This window comes from Eutrigla gurnardus (genome assembly GCF_963514095.1).
Source record: "Eutrigla gurnardus genome assembly, chromosome: 10".
Classification (NCBI taxonomy): Eukaryota; Metazoa; Chordata; class Actinopteri; order Perciformes; family Triglidae; genus Eutrigla; species Eutrigla gurnardus.
Window position 1 is genome coordinate 16,039,329 of NC_139924.1, and position 25,207 is coordinate 16,064,535.

Sequence of the window (25,207 nt, forward strand, 5' to 3'; positions counted from 1 at the left end):
TGGATATCTCAGGTCTGGATGTCTCAGGTCTGGATGTCTCAGGTCTGGATATCTCAGGTCTGGATGTCTCGGGTCTGGATGTCTCAGGTCTGGATGTCTCAGGTCTGGATGTCTCAGGGTTGGATGGAACATTGAAGGTCCTCTGCATCCCTGCAGAGCGACTGTTTGTCTCTTGCTTGTGGCGACATCATTTGGCCATTCCATAATTGCGCTGTTATTTGCCTTTATCCACTTAGTCATAATATACATATTACTATCATTGTGTAAATAGTAGTGAAAGCACCAATAGTAAACCCTAAAATGATATCACAGTATCTAGTTTTCTCCCTATCGCCCCGCCCCTTTGAACAGTAGTTGGTGTTTACATAGTGGTGGACTTTTAGAAATAGTCCTCATGCCACCATGGCCAGTGCACAGCGGAGGGTTAAGTGCTTCTGTCAGAGGCAGTTTGACATTCAACCGTCCCTCCTGTCACGAGCTAACCCCTGTACTCTCGGCTGCTGCTGCTGCCTGCAGGCGGCTGTTCTGCTAGGACGGCTGATACGATATGACACAAACTTCAGCTCCCATCAGTCCCGTCTTGTGCTTCATAAACACTTCTGCCTCATTGCCACTGCATGGTTCGACTCAACTCAACTCCCAGGTCCTTGGTAACCTCAGCGTAGGCGTGAAACTGAATCCCCCCCCCCCCCCCCTTATTAAAACATTGCGGTCCCTATCGACAGGTTAAGTCCCACCCTTGTGGTGATCCCCTTTATTTCAATAAAACTTACATGTTAGTCAACGGCGAGAGACAAACCATTTTTTGATCCTGTTGAAGAACAAGAATGTACGCAATATGTAAATATGTTATTACAAAGACTTTACACAGTGTATAAGTAGCATCTCTCTCTGCGTGTTCGGTACCAGGATGTAACGTAACTCACACCAACAACAGGTCTCGCTCATTCTTTCTCTTTCTGTTAAAAAAAGTTAAACAATGTTACATTAGTGACAGAACGTAGCTAAGTTAGCTAGCTAGGAAGTCAAGCTAACAGCCTAAACTATATGATACCACTAGTGAGGATTCTCTCTGACCAATCAGTGGTCTGCCTTGTTCAGCTCGGCTCAGCTCGCTCTGCAGTAAAAGCATTGTATTGAGGCCCAGGTGTATTTGTTTTGTGTCGACCTGAAGCTCCATTAGAGTCCATCCAAAATCTTTACATTATGTTCTATTTGACCTGTAAGATATCTCTGTTCTACTGTATATGATCTACTACTTCAGTTAAATAACTCCTACATGGCACTGATTTGAGACGTTGAAGTCCTCAAAGGATTTTGCAAATGGCTCCACTTCAAATAATTTCAAAACTTGTTTTGTCATTTCCCCATCGGCATCCCTCCCTGGGAAACAATGCAAACTACCGTTTCGTCTGCATAAATTCTTACAGCGTTAATTAACTGAACAAGTTCCCCAGGCGACCAGGAAGATACATTTCCACATCTGCCACTCTGAACAAACTTGATCCAAAAATGTGCTCACATTTGGGTGCTGGAGGGGGTGAAAACCGATTATGGGGCGTTTCTTCAACTTCAAGAACTCTTCGTCACTACAGTAAAGTTTAGATACGTTAAGAGCTTCACAGTATTACATTAATGCATCCACATCACAATGTGCACATGTGTAATAGTGACGTTGCATATCTGCAGGCTAACACAGCCAATGTGTTTATGATTCATTTGTTTACTAGAGCACAACATTTTCTATCAAGCCTCTTAATTTTGCTCTCAAAGTTCACCAGATCACCCTTACCAATCAGTCCAGTCAGTCCGTTTGAAGGCCTGCAACTATAAACATCTGTGTTTTGCTTCAGTGGGCGTCTTGATGGCGATATTCTATAAAAATCAAGATCATCTTTTTTTTTTACATTACTATTCTGACATCCTTCGGTACAACAAAACATTTTGATTTCTGAATATATCATCTATTTCAACTTGTCTCAGCTGTTTTTCTGCCACCAGGATGATAAACGTGACATCCAAATCACTCTATATCATGACTGATTTATATTTTGTATTAATAATCTAAACCTGCAAAGTAACTAAAGCTGTCAAATACATATAGTAGAGAAAAAAAAAGGACATGTTTACTTCTGAGATGTAGTGGGGGTAGAAGTAGCATAAAATAATACTAGTAAAACTACACAATACTTGAGTTAATGTACTCCGTTAAATTCCACCTCTGTTTCACACGTTTCTCTGTGTGGATATTGAGGGTAAAATATATATAATTAATAGACTTTGAAGAGGAAACACAATTATGGGTTTAATTAAGTTTGGGTTCAATAGTTTAGAGCTTTAGCCTGAACCGACACAAACTCCTGTGTTTGCGTTGGAGCACAATATTCAGGTCATCTATTACACATCGATTGTCTTCCACCGTTGGATCTCTCCATCACGCCCTGCTTTCTCCTCCTCATCCAGGGAATACAACAGATCAGGAGTTCGTTCTGACTGTGAGGAGTGAAGAGCCAGAGGCGAACGTCACGCTGCGAAGGCTTCACCCAGCGTTAAAACCACGTCTCCCATTCTGCACGCTTTCTGCCTTTGCACATTACTCTGTCCTCTCTCTCATTTCCTCCTAATTGTGTTCAACTTCAATCAGCCTCTTCCATTTTCTCTCCCTCCTAATTGTGTGCTGTTTGTGTATTCATGGGATATTTCCCTCTTTGTTTTCTTTGCTTTTGCTCATTTTAGCTATTCAATCACCCTCCATCTCCGTCCTAATCATGCTCTACTTGTGTATTTCTTCGACCTCTCTTCCCTAATTACACTCCGTTGGTCTGTTGTTGTGCTGACCTCTTTCTTCCTCTTCATCATTCCGGCGGACTATTCGGCCTCTTGTCCTCACCCATCTATTTTCCTGTCAATCTATTCCCACCGCTTCCAACCTCCTTATTTTTCAATCTCTTCCTCCACTCTCGGCTCGGCTGCAATTTCATCATATCCACATACAATGTGTGTGTTGTTCCTGTCATTCACAGCGGGGGCTGGGCAAAGAAAACCACATGAAAACGAGAAAAAACCTCCTGCAAATATTTCACATCAACTTTTCAGACAAAAGAAGCCAATGTAGCCGAGCTAGATGGGCAGGTAACCCCACATTGGCAAGACCAATCATTTTCCAAAGAGGGAAAGAGGGAGAAACGAAGGCCGAAAAGAGACAAAGAGGAAAAGAGGCAAGTCAGGTAAAAACAGCGAGAGAGGATGTGCAGGTGGGATTCATGTTGTATCTGAACACGTTCATGCTGTTAAATCATGATGATAAGAGTAAGTAAGCGGAGAGGAATCTGATGAAATGCTACTTTCAGGGCCGTTAAAAAGAAAGAAACTACAACTATTTGATGGCTGTTGGATCGATAACTACGTTGTTGGACAATATATCATCCCAGATGACGTTGTGACAAACATATTAATGCCATTTAAAGACCATTTCATGCCACTGGTATATTGATAATATAATGACATATTAATGTAAGTACACTTTTAATTAAGAACATTCAGACATTGGAATATAAAAAAGTAATCTAAATATTAAAAATTAATCAAACATAAAATAAAAGCACATTACTAAAACAGGAAATAAAATTGACTCTGGCTCTGTTAAAAAAGCTTCTGGGAATACCACAGTTTAATCCAGTTTTTGTGTTAATCTGCATTAAACACATAGTCATTGAATATCAAGGAATATTCCTTTTTCCCGCTACAATTTCAAATTAAAAATGACTAACAGATGATTATCGGGATGTCGGGTTATCTCACGATAAGTCGATAAAGTTATTATTGTGACAGGTTGATGGACTGCTTATGGATTGATGGACAGATGGATGGATAGATGACTGAAGTGGATTGAGGGCTCAAAAGGTGGTTGGAAATGTGACCAGATACATAATGAGATCTGAGATGTGGAGAAAATAAAGTATCTGAACCACCAAACTCCCACACATCCACTTCATAACGTTACTTCTTCCATCTCTCTGAAGGAAAGACAGAAACATAATATCTGCCTCCCGTCTGTGTCTCCCTAACCCCCCGCTGACACACACACACACACACACACACACACACACACACACACACACACACACACACACACACACACACACCTCCTGAATAATTTACACCCACGACTTCCTCTCCCACACTAATCGGTGTCACCTCTTCTTCTCTTTGGCTTGTACATACATGTGTGTGTGTGTGTGTGTGTGTGTGTGTGTGTGTGTGTGTGTGTGTGTTTGCAGCCTCTCACTGCAGCTCAGATCCACGTTTTCACTTCCACATCTCTGGACTCAAACCACAGCAAAGACTAACACAACAGCTCTGGACTCTCATCCTGTATACCAAGTATATGTAATGCGACACTGATGCATCTTCATCACAGGACGGGATGTGTTAAGCTTAGCTCTTCTTATAGTTGTAGTTCTTTGTTTGAAAATGATTTGAGTTATTGTGCTCGTTTAGTGAAACCAACGAGGAGCTTCGGGAAAAAAAAAAAGCTAAATATCTCCAATGTAAAGCAATAATGTTTTTCTAGAATGATCACCTCACAACATTATTTCCCCTCGGAATGGCCCACAGGTTCCAGAACACAAGACTACATGGTGACTCAGACGACTTCCAGTTACGTCTGCTCTTCTCAACACTGATCGCTGTTTGACAGAAGAAACCTTGAGCTGCACGGTGACTGATGTGTGTTATATAACCAGCAGCAGTAAGAAATTAACAAGGCAGGGTTGGATCCCCCAGCTTTCTGTGGCAGGAGATTTCTGTGTCACAATGACTGATGAAATAATGTCCAGCGCCCAGATCTCATCCATGCAGTCAAATATAATGCGTAGATATAGAAGTAAATAACTCTAATTGTGATGTTAGTTTCTCCCCAGATAGAAGCAACAGCTGACATTGACTCAACGGGGAGTTTGATGGCTTATGGTTGTGTCCGATATTATATTCATAATTTTCCCGTTTGAAGGAGAAATACCTGGAGAGCCTCCTGCCCTTTCTTCTGTGAACTCAAAGCTAGCGCTGAATAATTTAGTGAGCGAGTTCAATATTCACGGCTGGCCAGCGTCTCAGGCGGAGCCGAGGTGGAGCTCTGTGAGGACACCGCTCTTCTACTCCGTTACATTTCTACAATCAAGAGCTGAATCCCTTCTGCTTCTACTGCGGCGGACTTATAAACCAGACCAGTCTCACAGCCGCTCATGAAATAGTCACGACATGCAGTCCACTGCTTCACGTGTACAGAAACACACATTTTATTTCCTGTCACTCATGAGCAGCATGACAACAAGATCAATGGAAAATCAATTAGCATCGGTGGACATGTATCCACATGACTAGTCGGATTATTTGGCCGACATCAAAGATATTAAAATAAATGGCTTGACAAATCTGTCGCCTCCAAAATTATGTTCCCAAACAACTAAACTGCACTTTCAATTACATTTCTAGCTGATTTCTTTCTGGACCGAACGGTCACAGTTTGAAACACGTGGTTAGTGTACAAATAAAACAGAAAATGCTACAAAACTATGCAAAAACACATCATGGTTTGGCTTAAAATGACATGGAATTTAAACAAAAAACAACTTGTACAAAGTACTTGTTTCACACAGGACATGAACAGCAGTCTCCTGGTTGAGAACACCACCATCCTGACCTCCTAGCTACTACTGCTTTTGGTACTTTATGTATATTTTGATGTCAATATTTTGTTTTTCAATTCAGGGCTCTTAATTTTAGTAGTATTTCTACACTGCGGTATTGCTATTTTTACTTTCTTACTGCTTCGGTTGTCGACATTAATCCATATCTTCACGTCTCAGATACTGGCATTGAATAATTCTGTTAAACCCCAGTGAAAAGAGGATTGTTTTGTTATTAGGCTTGCTACAACAGTTTTAAGTTGTGTCAGGGGGCGAGGAAGTGAGATCGGCTAATCCTCTCGTTGTAGGGTGGCAAAATAACATTTAGATCTCTTTAGAATTGGAGGTGCTGAATGTACTTTTACATTAATTTTGTCTAAAAGATGTATTGAGACGTAACCAGGGAGCGACCTCCTCACACTGCACTAATTTTTTTTACGGTTTAGTACCGTATAGCATTCTATGTGACTTCAGGTATTTCTGTTGAACTCCCGTTGACATATGTGAAGCTGTATTTGAGTGCAGGTTATTAGCAGCATGTATTTCATCTGGAGGGGAAAAAACAGCAGCTGAATGTGATGAAAGCAGGAAAAAGACGACAGGGGAATAAGCAGGCTACGGGTTTTGATTTAAAGAGGGTGAGATTTGTTACACACTGTGATCGTGGATGATGTTGAGAGAGAAATTAAAGTTGCTGAAGAGGAGGAGGAAAGAAGAGCAGGGTTGTTATGGGCCAGAGGAGGGATTTAGAGGGTTGAAAGATCGGTTACATCAGCACTTTGTAGGCCAGAGCCCATCACAGGGGGACCACATGATGACGATCAAGAGTACAGGACATCTGCTGCCATCAGCTCACACTAAGTACACTAACATACTAGTAGTAGTAGTGGGGAAAATAAAAAAAAAATTTTTTACAACGCATGTATATGTTTCTATAGTTATAATTTGCTTTGCCAGATGTGTTTTTGAGGAAAAGTATTTGCTGTCTGGATCAAGTTTAACCTCATATAATGTCAATCTTGGGAAGAAGGTCTACAGAGTCCTGCCTCCCATATAGTTTCAGCTTTAGTTGGGTGTGAAAAGTGAAAAAGTATATCCCATCTCATGCTTCCTGTCAATGTTAACATTTTTTATAATAATAGTAATTTTTTTGTGGATTTTGACGGTCTCGGTGGACAAAAGCAGTACTTTTTTGGAGCACCAATGTCCCTTTAGAAAACCTTTAGAAGACCTCCAGCAGGTCGAAGCTCCGGCTCCACTGCAGCAGTGGTGGTCTGGTCTGAGCTGAAGGAGTTTCTGGTGAACCTGCACAATTTCACCTGATTTTGCATGTAAGCCTCAACAATAATGATATGTAAATAGCCAATCTTCTGGCTGATGCCTTGCTTTATTTATGTAGGTCATATAGAGGCTTCACTATTAAACCTAAAAGTTCCTCATAGTAACTTTAATTTGGAGGGGAGGAGGAAATATTTTGAATCTCCTAAACAAAAGTGTAAAATTCTTCAGTTCTATTTTTTGTTGTGGGTTTGACAAGCGACTTGCAGCAAAAGTGACGCTGCGCCTCTTCACAGCTGTTCCCTCGAAATGGTAAATGAGATCCATTTTAGCAGAGAAGCAGAGAAACAAATGAATGTGCTGACGAGAATGTTTAAACATTATGTTCTCATGCTGATAAAAACTGAACTAAATTTCCTACAAAACAGAAGTATGTGAATGTAATTTGTAGATAACAGTTGCATTTACATTTTTTCTCACAACCCTGATTGGTATATTATTTAAACAACAAAAAACAAATTATAGTTACTTATAAAGCACGTTTTCTGAAATATGACATGATGGGATAATGAGCAAGATGTTTTTTTTTGGTTTTCTGTGTTAAAAAGAGGCAACATAAAACAGAGCCCTTAATGTGAAATTATTATATAACAGAAAAGGATTATGTAAAAATGAAGAACCAAAAACACAACATTCCAAATGAAAAAGAGACAGCAAAAGACATTCAGATCAGTACTACAAGCGGTTTGGAATAACAAGAAGCTCCCTGAAATGTGATCCTTTAATCCGTCCCGTTTTACTCCTCAACAAAATATCCCTCAACAGAAATCTCTTCAGTCTGCTGATTTATGCAAATGTAAACACACAGTGTCTTTGGGGTGATATTTAGGAAATCGTGAAACTGATTGTAATGGGCTGGGACTGTGTGTGTGTGTGTGTGACCCACATGGTTTATTTGTAAAATGGATGTGAACAGGGACGTTCCCGACATGATGTTCTTGCCTGTATAGCGCTGAATAGCAATGAAGCTCCAGTTTAATGGCGGCAGCAGAGAAGAGATCTCTTGAGATAAAATTACACCACACTGGAACCACTGGAGACGCATCAAGTCAGTAGATCTCTATCTTTTATGGTCAACATACACTGGTTGTATAGATATGAACGCCACAAAGCAGGTTTACATGACGGGCTCCATGTTTCATATCACAGGGACGTAGTGTGTGTATGTATACGAGTGATTCTCAAACAAAAATATGGAGTAAATATTTGGGTTTGGAGTAATGGATTAAACAATTTGATTGAATAATTCTGTCACTGAATTATTTATATATTTTTTTCACATTTTAAAGAAAAGAGTTGAAAGAGAAATAATCAACAGATGATGAAATGGTTGTTGGATGCAGCCCTACAGGATACTATCACTGAGTCAGGCAAATATTTTGTAATAAATAACAGAAGTATCATCCTCCCCCTGAACCACCATGGACCTGTCTGTGGAGCCCCAACAAACACAGAAACAACACCAGCTGCAGACACACAACACATTTAATCACACCTCCCTGTTAAAGCCCGTTCCTAAGTCAGTACAACATGACTCAGCAGAAACAGTCCTGCAGTCTCAGAACAAACCAGCAGTCAGGGAAAAAATAATTAGATGTAAATTACTTTGATTAATGTTATTGATCTGAATGATGATCATTATTAGCTATAATAGTGTCCAGGACACTTTTAACCTGTAAACTTCACACAGGTGATTTGTCTTTGGGGCTGGGGATCATTAAACAGTCCTACCTGTTATCAAAGGACTTTGAGGACAACGGTGCCAAGTGTCGGTGCTTTACGGTAGTTGCTCCATTGCCTGCATTAGAAAACAAGAGATACATTCTGTAAATTACCCAATTGTGTTAGAGAAGAGATAGCCTTGTTGATCAGTACAGTGTTGGTCCTACGTGTTCCAAGCTAATATTGTCTTATTTCCTGTTTGCATGGCCTTTCCTTCCTGCCTCACGCAACAACCATTGTTAGAGGGGAGAAAAATGAAAAATGAAAAGCACAATGAAATGTTTTATGTATTAGCACTAGGGCTGGGAATCGATCCGAATTTCCTGGATCGATCCGATTCCGATTCATAAGGTCACGATCCGATTCGATCCACGATTCGATCCGATTCGATTCGATATCGATCTATTTACAGACATAATGCAAATAAATACTGTCCCAAACAGCTCCATGTGTTTGTGATTGTAGCTGTGTACGTGTAAGAGGGACACAGAGAGAGAAGAGTCAAGAATCAAGTATTTATTTTAGACAAAAATCCAAGTATTATTTTAAATTTAAGTAACATACCGTATCCATGGCAGAATTAAAACAATGACCAGAACTAAACAACAATGACCAAATAAAATATAAATAAATTAAAATTAAGTGGCCCTCTATATTAGAAAACTACAAGAACCCCTGTACCCAGTCTTTGACAACCAGAGACTTGTGAAATGCCATACAGGTTGAGAGAGAGAGAGAGAGAGAGAGAGAGAGAGAGAGAGAGAGAGAGAGAGAGAGAGAGAGAGAGAGAGAGAGAGAGAGAGAGAGACAGAGAGGGTACTTTCTCTTCGCTTGAACTCAAGTTTTGGTGGACGGTCCCTAGACCCGGACTGGCAGAGCGCAGCCGCTCAGTCCTGCTCCGCGCGTCAACACCGCCGCCGCATGAATGACGGCGCACTTGACCGACGCAGAGGAAACACTTCGCCGCTTCACGGGAGCGGAGTCAGCGGAGCCTTCATTCCAGAAGGTGATTTTAGTGGTGCCGCTTCAGCCATCTCGCTAGCTTCAGCCATCTCGCTAGCTTAAGTTTCGGTTTCGTTTAGCCGGCACTCGCTTTTTATAGTGCGCCTTGCGCGTCAAAGAAAATAGTGCCTTTAGTCACCTGGAAAAGATCGATCCAGACATTTTTGGATCGATATCATGCTTTTTGAGCGTGAATCGATATCGGATCGCGGATCGATTTTTTGAACACAGCCCTAATTAGCACCCCCTAAAGAGGCACAGGCTTGTACGCTTGTTTTGGGATTTCCAATAAAAAGAGTCAGACCATCTTTCAGAGGGAAATGCTCCAGTAAGAGCTGCACCACACTGGCTCTGGAGCCCATGATAAGACGCCACACAGAGCAGCTGGCGTGGTGGTCAAACAAGACGGCAAGGAATACAGCTAAGCTCACTATGGATGACATATATACGCTCCAAACCGGACTATAGAAAAATAATGGGTTACTGCATCCAGAGGATTATCACAGCATGTCGAGGCAGGAATTACAGGAGAATACGAGGAAAAACAGGCTGAGATCCAAACACAAAATGGATGATGCTGATTGGTTAACATTACCACATCGTTCAGAGCCTCCTAGTATGATCAGAGAGAAAATACTCATCTAAAAATGACTGTATATGCATGTATGAACAATGGAAAACTAAAAATCAAAGGAGGACATTTAAAGTGTTTCAGAACAGCGTTTAGTCGGTGGTAGAATTAATTCATGTTGATGTTGCCAACATGTTGGTTAACAATGAACTAACACCTTATCATTCGCATTGAGACGGTTTACATCATGATATATGAATATGAACTATTCTACATATATTAGAGAAATGACATTTTAATGTCATTAAAAAAACATAGCTGGTTACTAGTTAGGCTACGTGTTTTTCATTTACACAAAGTATCGGAAAAAGTATCATTGTGGTAACGATAACAAATTCAGGTAGGCTATTAGTATCAGCCTACTGGTCATTTACCAAATTACAGCATCCCCTTTCTGTTCGTTTAGCGAAATTACAAACAAACAGCAACATTACAGCCAATAACATGACGTGACACTATTTATGAGGCACATTAACTATCAAGCTCTGGCATTTGTCAGAGCCCCCGGAGCTAAACGATGGATGCTAAGTGACGGCAAGGTACAGTATGTGTGACTTACGGGACTTATGGAAGACGTACGATTTACAACATCTGACAGTGTGCTGTCGGTGCTGCTTGATTATATGGAGGTAAAGGACAGAATAAACTCCTTTTCATTGCTTTTTCACACATTTGAGTAAGAAAAGGTGATGTGTTTTGTCAGCTTGCAGCCTCGGGGGAAGCTCAGACGAACACGGATATTTTGTTGTCCTACATTCGCATTATTTGGCTTGGTGGCTCATAAAAACAATGAATGTGCAGAGATTAATAAATGCTTTTGTCAGTGGAATTAATGATCTGTGTCGGATGTTCTGTTTATAAGCAAGATGTATAATGAACAATATTGATACGTTTATTATAAATAGGACAACTGTGACTTTATGTATGATGTGACACCTCCTAAACCCTGAATAATATCTGCATATATTAACAGGATTTTGACACTCTATTTCTACAATTCCCTTGTATTATTCATCCAAAAAGCGATGCTGCTAAACCACCCACTCTCATCTTCACTGTGCCATGAAGAACATGGATTATGATGACGTCTCGCTGGAAACCATTAACTTTGGTTTACAACCATTGTAATTGTTGGGAATGCTATATCAACCGTACTGGGAGCCACACTGGAGAAATGGAAAACTATCTGTTCCCAGCAACATATGTAATAGCAGCGGGCTGAACTATGGATCATCCATTTGATATGACATAGGCTAGATGAGATTAGAGAGTGATACTGTGGTGCAGGGGAACAGGAGGTATAATAACAAGTCGCTGGCTTCAAATCCCACGGCTCATGAGCTTTATCCTGACTGAGGAGCGTCTCATCTCATTTCTCCATCAAAGAGAAAATGAAACGCATCTTTTTGCATTTTGAAGTGTTAGCACAACGATCCTCAACAAGCTGTATGGATTGTTATTGTGACTAGGGTCCGGCATTCACATGCAGGGTTTAAACTTAACCTTCTCAAGCACAGGAACAACAACAGGACAACATACACTATATTACCAAAAGTATTCACTCACCCATCAAAATAATTAGATCTGGTGTTCCAATCACGTCTATGGCCACAGGAGTATACAAGCAAGCACCTAGGCACGCAGACTGTTTCTACAAGCATTTTGAAAAAATGGGTCGCTCTCAGGAGCTCAGTGAATTCAGTGAATCAGTGATAGGATGCCACCAGTTGTGAAATTTCCTCACTCCTAAATATTCAAATCAACTGTCAGTGGGATTTTTTAAAAAAGTGGAAGCGTTTGGGAATGACAGCAACTCAGCTACGAAGTGGTAGACCACGTAAAAAGATGGAGCGAGGTCAGGGGATGCTGAGGCGTATAGTGCGCAGAGGTTGTCGCTCAGCAAAGTCCAGACTCTTCTCTGTTCTGGCGCCTCAGTGGCGGAACGAACTCCCGACTAATGTCAGGACAGCTGAGTCATTTGCCATTTTCCGAAAAAGGCTCAAGACTCACCTGTTCAGACTTCACCTCGACTAGCATGACCCCCCCCCCCCCCCCCCCCCCCCAAAAAAAAAAACACCCTTACCTATAGCACTCTGGTCGTAGCACTGTTGCTCTTGAACTACTAGTTTACTCAGATGAGGACCTAACACTTGTTCTACTTTTAGCTCTTACTTTATCGGCAATGATTCGTTGTGGTTTCCTTGTTTCCTTCTTTTGACAAATGTACTTATTGTAAGTCGCTTTGGACAAAAGCGTCTGCTAAATTACCTAAATGTAAATGTAAATGTAAATGTTGCCAACTTTCTGTCAATCGCTACAGACCTCCAAACTTCATGTGGCCTTCAGATTAGCTCAAGAACAGTGGTTAGAGAGCTTCATGGAATGGGTTTCCATGGCCGAGCAGCTGCATCAAAGCCATACAGTGGAGACGCGTTCTCTGGCGTGATGAATCAAGCTTCTCCATCTGGCAATCTGATGGACGAGTCTGTGTTTGGCGGTTGCCAGGGGAACGGTACTTGTCTGACTGCATTGTGCCACATGTAAAGTTTGGTGGAGGGGGATTATGGTGTGGGGTTGTTTTTCAGGAGCTGGGCTTGGCCCCTTAGTTCCAGTGAAAGGAACTCTGAATGCTTCAGCATACCAAGAGATGTTGGACAATTCCATGCTCCCAACTTTGTGGAACAGTTTAGGGATGGCCCCTTCCTGTTCCAACATGACTGTACACCAGTGCACAAAGCAAGGTCCATAAAGACATGGAGGAGAGAGTCTGGTGTGGATGAATTTGACTGGCCTGCACAGAGTCCTCCTGACCTCAACCTAATAGAACACCTTTGGGATGAATTAGAGTGGAGACTGAGAGCCAGGCCTTCCTGTCCAACATCAGTGTGTGACCTCACAAATGCGTTTCTGGAAGAATGGTCAGAAATTCCTATAAACACACTCCTAAACTTTCTTTTTGTCCTTATTTTCCACCGGTGTTTTCGTTTCCTTGGTTGTTTTGGACCTCCTCGTTTCGGTTTTTAACCGAGGAATTGGAAGATTGTTGCTACTCCCTCCACCTCCCCCCTGTGATAGTGGTACGACCCGAGGGAAGAGGGGCTCTGTGTGTGCACGAACAATGTTTTTTTTGCTTAACAAACAACAGGCTCTACGTGCATGTAGAGGCGCACTTTTTTTTTTTCTAAAACCGGATGATTTATGTTATCGGAGCATAGTGTCGGCTTCTGTGAATATGATCAAAAAAATGTTGCCGACTGGGACTTTAAGTCTTCCTATAGTGTAATACAGAGGGGTTTGAAATGTTCCTCATTTTTATGATGAAAATTGTTCACCAAAAGTGGTGAAGCAGCCATAGGAAGTGTTTACTGCTGTGTGGAGATTAGATCCGTTTGCTGTTGACACGATGGAAATGATCACCAACATGAAGCAATGAATCCTGTTTGGGACCAGCTGTTCTTAATCTGTTGAACTTCGGACAGAACAGCTGCTCGAAGGTGTTTTCCAGTCGTAAAGATGAGAGCTTGATGTTCCTCATCTGTTTGTGCTAATGAGAAGCTGTCTGAGTGAATTGAGCTGAGAACCAATGGGATCGAGGACATTTGATGAGGCTGTCTTCATGGGTTTAGAGTTACAGATTAGATTTCTGTAGAGGAGGAGTAGCATGTGTTGCTGCATAGGATTGGAGTTCATGACATTAACATGGTCTCTGCATGTCCTCATAAACGAACGGTCTATTGTTTGTATAGTTACAGTGTGTTTGAGTCCAAAGCCTGGCAGCGACTTCAGGCTTTATCTTTCACACTTGGTCTCTTTCAGGCCTCCAATCCACTCACAGTGATTAGTCAGCATTTTGTGCATAATGTGAATACTAAAAACACAAACAACAAACTCAGACCACTCTGATACCACCTCCGGAGGATTTTAGACCTCGAGGCCTGCCGTTAGGGATGCCCCGCTTGATTAGCCGCTGACTGCCATTGGATAATCTAAATATGCATTAACCCTTTCTCGTCATTAATACACATTGTCAGAAATCTGTGTTGGAATCGGCAGCAGCTGCCGGTGGGGAGCTCAGTCCAGCTCGGTTGAATAACGGGGCCAACGACCAACAACATTCACAGAGGATGCACTGAGTTACATTGTGATGCATTCAGGCTCTATTCAGTAACAAATAGTGTTAAACGACAACGTTATCACGATGTATTCAAATGTATAAACAAATTGAATGAATACGGTGGTTTGAAGGAGATGCATGCATATAAACTGGATATTTTGTGGAAGCAACACTAAACATGTAATTGAAGAAGAAAATGATGACCAGCAGAGCGATGAAGGGAGGAACTAGAGCGTGAAAAAGGACTGAGGCCCCATTTGATCTGAAGTGGTCCAGAACAGAACTCTTTGAAATGAATTGACAATGTGATCACAGAGAGAACTCCTTTGATTTGATTTGTTTAAAGAGGACTCTATGGGAAAATTCCCTTAAAGCATTACATCATGACATTTGGCTATTATATATATATATATTTGTACATACACACACAGTCTATTTGCCAAGAAGAAGCTCCATTAGAACAGTTAATGGAAAAAGGACTATTATACATTTTTACACATCATTACATTTAATCTGCAGACTGTAATATAGCTTTACATGTGTGAACCCACTCAGTCACTTCCTACATTCCCATGCCTGATGGCTTGAGCATCCAGTATGGGCACAGAAGGGTATCATACTGTAGATGTCTGCAGACATCATGGAGGTGTTAAGTAGCAGTCATGAACCACAGCGGAGATGGGACTCTTGTTGACTTATCTAATAACACACAGACAGCTGGAATACGTAATATGACCAGGCGGTAACCTCCTGGTGTGAAAATTGAATGCTGAAGTGGCTTCAACTGACATTCAACCGCATTCTCACTGCTGGCAATCAGACGACGACTCCTCTGGTTGCAAAAATAAGTCTGATTGTAGAAGTTAGAGTGTGATGGTACATAAAATTCACGGTTTGCTACATTCTTCAGTCAATGGCTCATCCTTAAGTCTTCTGTTTGCAAAAAAATAAGATGGCGATGGACAAAATCCCAGATTCTGAACCAAAAAACGGTGACTACGTCCACTTCTACAGTCCAGGAATATGACACTGGGACATTAAGTTAGCCAACAACATCAATCACTTGATCTTTATTGTTCCCAAGGAAACATTCGCAGCCTGATGACCGCCGTAAACAACAACACAGACAAGACAACAGACGCAATTAAACAGCTCCCCACAGACCAGCCTACCCATGTACTAGAACTACTTTTGGCTGAGTACCGGCGCCAGCTGCAGACAACACACACAACTGTCATCTACTTATACACGGATTTTATATTAATTGGAGATGTGTGATGATGTGACCTGCAGCCCAGGATGATTGTCACCATGACGGCTTATAATGAGAAGCTGTTTCCTGAAAGTCGCGCACACGCTGCTCTGTGCTAATGATGAAGTGACACAAGAGAAATAATGGGTTTCATTAGTCAGAGCTCAGGATGTCAGAACGGAGTCCATGATTGCGGCAGTCAAGTCATTTTCTCACTCATCAACAGTTGAAGCACCATCAAGCCCTTTTGTTTTCTCAATAAAATACATAACTTTCATTTAAACTGTCTCAATTGTGCAGAAGAAGAGACCAAACATAACCTTTAGAGATGCCCTGATCATTTTTCTTTGCCAGCAACACTGATTGCTGAAGGTGATGAGCCTGGTCGGACGTTGTTACAGCAGTTGGTATACAAGGCTCCAGACTATTTTTTCCCCCTCATCATTTAAAAGGCTCACTGCAGCATTCCTAAAGTCTAAAGTTTACTCTGTTATATTCATCTTTAATGGTTATCTCTATAAACACACACAACTAAAGAAAACTTGGCAGTTGTAGTTTTAATGAAGCATTAGGGTTGTCACGATACTAAAATTTTCAACTAAATAGAATATTTAGTTGAAAATTAAAATATTCGATACTCGATACCATTTTCGATACCACAAGGATGAAAATTTTTTAAAAGAAATATTTTTATTAACAAAAAAAGTCACTCAGGTCTGAGGTAGTGCAAAAAATAAATAAATAAAATAAACAATAACAATTGGAACAATATTTTGAGGTTGTAAATATTAGGCAAGCCTGATAAAAACTAAATTAACTTAAGTGTTCCTTGGCTATGCTTTATATACATAACAATAAACTAAATGACACTAGCCAAACCAGTTAACATGAACATTACACTGTTGAAATGCTGTATTCTCAGCATATGCACCTGTTACAAAAAAAGTCTGAAACTGGAAAGTGCACAGAATTATTCGATACTTTTGAAAATTGTATCCGGATACAACATTTTAGTATCGATACTTTTTTGAGTTTCGATACTTTTGACAACCCTATGAAGCATTATAATTATTATAGCATTCGGAACATGGACAGGACATAATTCCACCGCTAATATCTATTCTATTTTGTTGTGAAATTATCTCCTTCAGACAAATGCATTCATTCAAGTCTCTCACCAAACACTACATTTTACAAGATTACATTTGAACACACCACCATTTACCTTCACCCACTACTCTATCTTTTTACTGAATTTAACACAAATGCATCATAATGGCACTGATTGGAACCTTTAGATGCTAACGTTACTAGCTTTCCTCCAGGTTTGTTTTACACAACGTAACGTTATCAGGGACCATCGGTTAAAAATTATCTCCTGAGATCATATTTTTGTCGCCGGTAAAACTGCATTTCACACTTTGACGGTTAAAGTGCATAATTGATCGGTACAGATCCCAGATCAGTGTGACATGATGAACAAATATTTAAACAGAAAATCATTTGGTGAATCAAGTATAAACATTTGCCTCTAACTTCAGTCAGATCATCGCGACTGCACGGAGAAAACAAATGGCAGCTTTTTTAAACAAGCTGCCCAAAAAATAATGAGACACTTTAATAATAACATAGTCACCGACACGGTCCAGCTGTGCAGTTTAAACAGATACTGTCACCTCTCATTGATTCCCTGCAGGTTTTTAAAAGGACACATTAATGCTGGATGAGTAAACATGATCGGCCATCCATGTTTGTCTCTGAGCTTCACAGCAAGGAAGAGTTTGCAACTCCTCTATAAGGCTTGTTCTTGTTGTTACAATAATTTAGTCAACCTCGACTTTCCTCCAGAGAAAGAAATCTCGCGGGAATCCAAAGACATTATCTTATTTAGCGTTGTTTCTAGCACTGTTCGATGATCCCCATAGAGGGAAAGTGATTAGTGCAACCTGAACATTTTCTGCTTTGTTGCTTCAGGATGTTCTTAACTTCCTGCTATGTTTGCTCTCTGCTGTTCCTCCTCCTTCCTCTTTCTTCCTCCTGGTCTTCCTGTGTTTTCTCTTCACTCCTTTATTAATCAAACTGTGTTCAAATGCAGTGAGGCAGGCTACAGTGATTTCTGTGTCCCGGCAACATTTCCTTGCTTTGATCATTGAGACTGGAGTTTTATCATTTGCGATCTTTCACAGACGCCGGCCTACTGGAGACCAACTTGAGATGTATGAAAAAAGAGTTGAAGCCTGCACTAACCCAGCTCGATCCTGGAATCAAAATGCTTGAAACTTTAACCAAGTGGGTGTTGCACGGTATCGGGATACTAGAAAAGTATCCCAACACCCTGCTTATAAGTTCCTGTTCTTTAGAATGACAGTGTTTTAATAAGAGCCGTTCCTATGAATTGCATGGATGTTGGTAGTGATGTGTGTTGGCCTGCCCCCACCACTGAAAATACTCAAGGAAACACTGTGTTGACATAATATTTCAGTTGAAAAATGGCAGTAAATCACAGTATTATGACAAAACTCAGCATATGGCAAAATGTTTAAAATTGCAATAAGATTGTATCGTGTGTCGACTGAAGTATCGTGATGATATCGGGGCCTCTGGGGATTCCCACCCCAACAAGACAGATAAATATGTATTACTTAACTCATAAACATGAGCTTGTTGCGTCATAATAAAATCATTCAAACTGTTAGAAAATGTTCAAAACCGTTCTGTTTTGCCACCTTTCGGAAGTCATACATGTGTGATGCTTACTGGTAGGGCTGGGTATCGTGGCCAATTTCCTAAATCGATTCGATTTCGATTCATAAGGTCCTGAATCGATTAATCACGATTCGATTCGATTCGATTCGATTCGATTCGATTGGCTCTTAGTCTTACATAATGAAAATGGCTCAACTGTGTTACAAAATACAGATGTACTTTATTTTTTGCTCTTCACCATAAACAACACAAGTTCTGCCGACACTCTCTGCTGACTGCATTTTCGTTAGGATGTCGTCTTTCACACATGTATACATCATGGGGATAACTGTTTCAGTCAGATGTTTAGGCCTACGTTGCACCATAACGTAGTGTGGATCGAGCACTAGGGCCTTGACTTTTGCCCAAAAATCATATTCGAAGTTCGTTTGTTTATTAATATTAATATTTGAATATATTCGAATATTTATTAATAATCTTTTGACCATTAAAAGCCTTCAGTAAGACCTATATGGTATGGTATGGTACTTAAGTTGTATATGTTTTGTCCACCAGAGGGCAGTGTATCAGTCAACGTCAATATTATAATATATAACAGTATTCAGGACGGAGCGCGAGTGCGGGCTTGCGGAGCGTAATTGTGGGCTCGCGGAGCCGTGTGCTGCCCGGTGTCGGTGAGAGCTCCAGGCTGCTTTCGGACATTATTTGGGCCGTCAGTGGCGACTGTTCGGCAGTGTTTGTTTGCCTATTTCCGGGCAGTATTCCGGGCGGCGCGTCTTAGAGTTTACGGTTCTCCGGACGGAGCGCGAGTGCGGGCTTCTCGGTGGCTGTTGTCGATGTTGACGCGGCCATTGTTCTGCAAAATTGGCACAAACCAGGGCGCTAACGTCACCTATAGGAGCCATCTTGCACGCTTGTGCGCATGAATGAACGTCAACCGGACGTAAACGCGCCACTGCTGCATCACGCACGAGGGGTAAACTTCATGGGGAAAAATCGATCTCATGCCCTATGAATCGATATTGCAAAATTTAAATGAAATCGATCCAAAATCGATTGAATCGATTTTTTTACCCAGCCCTACTTACTGGTGATGCTTTGTTGCTTTTCTTAATAAAGAATTCACATTTTTACATAACACTAAATCCATGCTTATAAATAAAAGCATACTCATAATCGTCCGGTGCAGACCTTTGACAGGAATAAGCGTCTCTATGTGAAGATTAAAGCAGGCATGACTGGATATGATAGATTTGCTGGTCTGAAGCATGAAGCTTCACCCATAATCCATCTCTGCATCATAAAAAAGAGAGAGAGAGAGAGAGTGTGTGTGTATGTATGAGTGTGTGTGTGTGTGTGTGTGTATTCTAGCTCATTAAAAGCCGTCTCAGTTCAAGGTACGACCATATTTAACACCAGCAGCATTACAGAATACAACCTTGTGTCATATTTATTGGATCTAAAAGATTTATTGGAACTAAAAGCCACATTCAGCCACAGCACTCAGCTAATATACATAACTGTGATATCTGAAAACGTAGAGCAAAAGATTATAATTTGCCCTAAAAATGTGTGAGAGAAATGGAACATCCAACCCCCTGTGTACAAAAGCGTTTCAGAACACAAGAGTCCCTTTACAAAACCTCTAATCTTACTACTCCATGGTCTGACAAGCTTTTCCATGGGTGCCCACTGAGTGCACTCAGTCCTGGTTCTGGTTCTCCCGTGGCCACCTTCCCTCCAGAGGACCCAGCAATACAGTCTGTCCCAGTAAGGAGGGAAACTCTCACTCTCTTGTTGCTGCCAAAGTAGAGAATTAATTAAGTATTCAGTTTCAACTTCAAAAGTTGTGTTTATAAAATAATCTCACACAATGTATTTGATGAAAGGAAATTAAATTATGTGAAATGTTTCTAATGTCTGTTTGGACGCATCGGATGCCAAAAAAAATCAACATTTCCGATCAAATGGTGGCGAATGTCATAACTGAACACGGCTATGAACATCATCAATGTGGAGCTGTAGGGAAAGTGGAGCAAATTTTCAATAAGTGCACTAAAACTCTGACCTTTGATATAACACTCTTTCAATACAAGTAACTAATCTGATAAAAGCTTTCTCAGATACACGTTTTCCCTGAACTGCACTTCATTCATCACGTCTACATATGAAAATTACTAGGCAACTGCAAACAATAACTTTCTTCAATGTGACATCAAATCCCAATAGAACCATTGACCAGGATTAATTAAAAGTGTTACATTGTTCAATTCATCCAGCTGCAAACTAGCAGCTGGCACAATCAGAGCCTAGGGGCCCTAAAATGGAAATGAGTTCACTTGTGGCAGCGCATGATATTTAATCAAAATCATGTTTCTATAACTAAACATTAAAATAACCTCAAGTACTGCAGGATGGTCTGATGTGCAAAAGCAAAAAGTTCAAGGCGACTGTAGAGAGAAAACTGGAGGAGGAAAACTACACCTGGATACACTGTATTCTCTCTGTGTGTGTGTGTGTGTGTGTGTGTGTGTGTGTGTGTCTGTGTGTGTGTGTGTGTGAGACTGAGAGCCATCCATCACACAACCCCTGTCACCTTATATAATTACAATGGCCTGCCTTCCCTTCCTACCAGCTCATACTCCCCTTATTACTGAGCAACAGTGCAGTGCGTGTGTGTGTGTGTGTTTGTGTGTGTGTGTGTGTGTGTGTGTGTGTGCGTGCGTGTGCGTGCGTGATCAAATACCCAAACACCACCACCTCCGCTCCTTGGTAATCACACTCTACATCAGCTGTCACCTTCTCTGAGCTCAAACACAAGAAGCACACACACACACACACACACACACACACACACACACACACACACACACACACACACACACACACACACACACACAGCTAGCTAATGTTACAACAGTCTAATTAACGTGATATCTGGTTGCAAATATTAAGTTATATATGAGTATGAGCTTTCATAGAAACTCAAGTAAAGGGGACAGCAGATAACTGCATACCATGGTCATTTTTAATGGATACATTTTTTACACTTTTGCTTATTAGGGATCAAATTTGATGTGCTATGTCATGTCATCTATTATTCCATTACTTTTCCTGACGCTCCAGATTATTGCTGTGGTATCGTTTCAGTATCGTTACCGAGATATCTGAGCGGAGCATCGCGACAACACAAATAGTGATGAAGTATCAGGCTCTCAAGGGATAGGGAAATAGAAAAATGAGAAATGGGATTGGCCCAGAGATTGCTGCCATGTTTAATGTGCCTGGCATGATACGCTCTGTGTGTGTGTGTGTGTGTGTGTGTGTGTGCGTGCGTGTATGTTTGTGTGTGTGTCTGTCTGCGTGCTTGCATGTGTGTGTGTGTGTGCGTGTTGTGATCACTGAAGCCTGCCTCCACTTAGTGATTAACAAGATGATATACGAGATAAGAATTAACACCCTGACTGACACACACACACACACACACACACACACACACACTGTGCTAAAAATAGAATAAACATGAAACCCAACTCGTCGTGATGTCCAGGCGGTTTCATTCAATCGACGCTGAGCTGCAACTTATGAATTAACTGTCATGTTCCTATTATCATAATCATTTTCCTAGAGGATTATGAGATGTATTGTGTTGGTTTGTTAATTCAACCAAAACCTTTATTTTTAAATCACTGTTCCAGGAAAGCATCAAATCCTCACGTTTGAGAAGTTGGAGAAAATGTCTTCATAGATTGTCAAACAGTTGCAGATATGGATATGATACCACATTTTAGTGCTGTTTTTTTTGTATGACACGATATGGACCAAATATCGTATCTTGATATTTAAACCAAATATCTTGATAGCAATACGATACGACTATGCCTTTACACTTGTTTGAAATGTAAAATGTAGCAGCAGTGAAAATATATAAATGAATGAATAAAATAATTAGTAGCATATTACCAAATGGACATGGTAAATGCAGTACTTTAACTGTATACTTATCGGTTCTTTGTTAAGAGAAAAAAAACATTAATAACAGAATCAAGTGGTTCTGGGTGTGGCCCGATAAATTTTCACTGCAGAGAGGAATCTGCAGTTTGGCCGGATTGAAAGATGTAAAGAGGAGAAGAGGAGGAAGAAGAGAAATAGCTGCAGGGAAGAGAAAGGAGGAGCAGTGAGAGGAATAGCAGGGGTAAAAGAAAACTCAAACATGAGGCGCTGAAGACAGGTGACAGAAATGATCTGAACGCGAAGTAAAAACAGATTCAATGGAGAGAGCTGGAGAGCGAGAGGAAGCAGTCAGGAAGTGAAGGATGGGAGGAAGAGGAGGAGAGTTGGGAACTAAAATGAAAAGGTAAAACAAAAACCAGGAGAGATGGATAATTTTGAGAGAAATGGATGGCAGGGGAAAACTATTTACGGGGAATGAGAGGAATACAAAGTAGTGGGACAAGGCGATGGAGAGGAAGGAGAATTTACAATAGAGTGGAAGGTAGGAACCAATAAACCACTTTAAATTCACCTGCAGCCTCACAGTGCAGCAGAGCAGCTTCCACACACGATTACATTTATATGAGAAACTGTCTCATGTCCAGATTGTATCCAGATATTACATTTACATTGTGTTTTATTTCCGGCTCGCAGCCTCATCTTCTTCTAGGTTTACCAGCAGTTAACAGCCATGTGAAACCAGCTTGTTTTACGGTTGCTGTCTCGCCTCCAGCGCATGGTCTGCACGCCAGGAAATAAAGCCATCACGACTAGGTGTGCTTGGGGCTTTTTTAGATATGACACACAAAGCATACTGTCACACATCGTTTTTTAAGTTATTTTTTGGCCTTTTTTTTTGCCTTTATTCACAGTGCTAGGGGAGAGAGAGAGGGGGACGGTGTACAGAAATGGCCGCCGGTCGGATTCAAACCCGGGGCCGCTGCAGTGAGGACTTAGCCTCGGTACATGGGGCGCCAACTCTACCGAGGCTTTTGAAAGAGGTTTTTAAACCTCTACATTGGATTAATTATTTTGCCAGCCAAACGTGATTATTTACAGGATATTAAACCTTCGTTTCATTTCAGTAACATTTCCTCCTCGGCGTTAAGGAAGTTGGTTCATGGCGTTTTGGCACCTGTTGATTTCTTGAGAGTATATTTTGTTTGCATGTCCTCTGCCATGACGGAAAATACTGCAATGGATCGCAGGTTGAGGATTAAGACCTTGCGTGATTCTAGCTTGCTGTAGCGTAGTTTACAGGCTTTTGATTGAATTACGCTCTACATTTGCAACATTCATTTAAAGAGCTCCTCTCAACAACAGAAACACACTGTTGAAAAAAAATATATACAAAAAAAACCGCACACAATATTTTTGTATATGTCTGAAACCTTAGAATGATGCCAAGAGCATGTGAATTGCAAACTATTTCCAGTGAAATATTATGGTATGCAAACACTGGACACTACGGCGGCATTAATATCCTACAATGCAATGCAGTAGTGATGACAACGTTCATAAAGGACAATGGCAGACACTTCTGTAACATCTCACTGACACTCATAATGTCTGTGTGTGCGTATTTCTGGAGAGGTTACGAGGCTAAGTGATGGTGAAGACACACATTTAGTACCATTGCTACACTGCCCTGACCTTATTAGGAGGTGTGAGGTGCGTGGGCGAGAGGAAAGAATGGAGGCAGGAAGACGTGGACTCTTAAACTCACATGCAGACACACACACTTGAGGCAAGTCATCATCAATCATACCCTCGTTATGGACCACTGTATCTCCTCACAAACAAACACAAACCTTCAACTCCCTTTTGGTCTCCTCTCAGAAAGCTCATTAGCATCCACCCACACCACCCCCTCCACTGTATCCAGGCAGAAGCCCTGAGAGACGACACACACGCACAAGGTGTTTCGCACACTGCGACGTCCACCCAGCGTGGTGGCGCTGCCGGAGCTGATGAAAGCGTTCAGATATTCCTCAACGACACAACGAGCCGCTCAAAACTCATCATAGAGTCGATGTGAGTCTTTAAACTTTAACCATCAAACTTTAAAGGAATATGTATCGTTAGAAACCCGGTAGTATTTTTGAATGGTTTGAGTGGTTATTTCCTCATTTTCCCCAGAGACGGGAGATCTCCGTATTTCTATTCTGAAAAAGAGCCTCCGATGACGCAAATATCGTCATTTTGCATCATTGGAGGCTGCTTTGGTTAGAGGGGGTAAGACTACAACACTAGTTCCTCATGTTTTCAACCCGCCTATAGGGGGCGAGACCCACTGAGACTACAGACCTATTACAGACTAGTGATGGGACCTCACTTGCAGAAACTAAAGCCCAAGTTATGCTTCCGCATTGACACAACGCAAGGGGGCTTGCGGACCCCTTACGTCCTTGCAGACCCCCCTTACGTCCAACGCAAGGGCCTGACGTGCACCTCCCAAAAATCCTAGACGCGCGTCGAGGCGACGCAACACCAACGCAGCGGCATTGGCTGTGATTGGTCCGCTAACTACATCCGCTGGAGACCGCTTTTCCGGTTTCCACTCATAAACACCGCCATTTAAACTTTTAATAGGCTACTTTTATTGTTTGCACCTTGTCGCTTTTGCACAAAGAAATAAAACACCAAGTTCTGAAAAATTGTGGATGTTTAAAGCCGGAAAGTAAACAAAGCTATACGAGGCTAACGACGATATACGTCAAGAGTCTCGGTCGGTCGGTCATTCTTTACAAAAAACATAGCGC

The 25,207-nt window shown here is 41.2% G+C and overlaps 1 protein-coding gene across 2 annotated transcripts in view; it reads right to left on the bottom strand.

Annotated features, from left to right (window-relative positions):
• slc8a2b (solute carrier family 8 member 2b) overlaps positions 1–25,207 on the bottom strand; it is a 74,367-nt gene that overhangs the window by 46,790 nt on the left and 2,370 nt on the right. The window contains exon 2 of one of the 2 annotated variants that reach the window (XM_084019634.1): positions 8,757–8,823. The exons of the other annotated variant lie outside the window; for it this stretch is intronic. The gene's annotated coding sequence lies outside the window, so the exon portion shown is untranslated. The remainder of the gene's footprint in view (positions 1–8,756; positions 8,824–25,207) is intronic. 2 annotated transcript variants of the gene reach the window in all.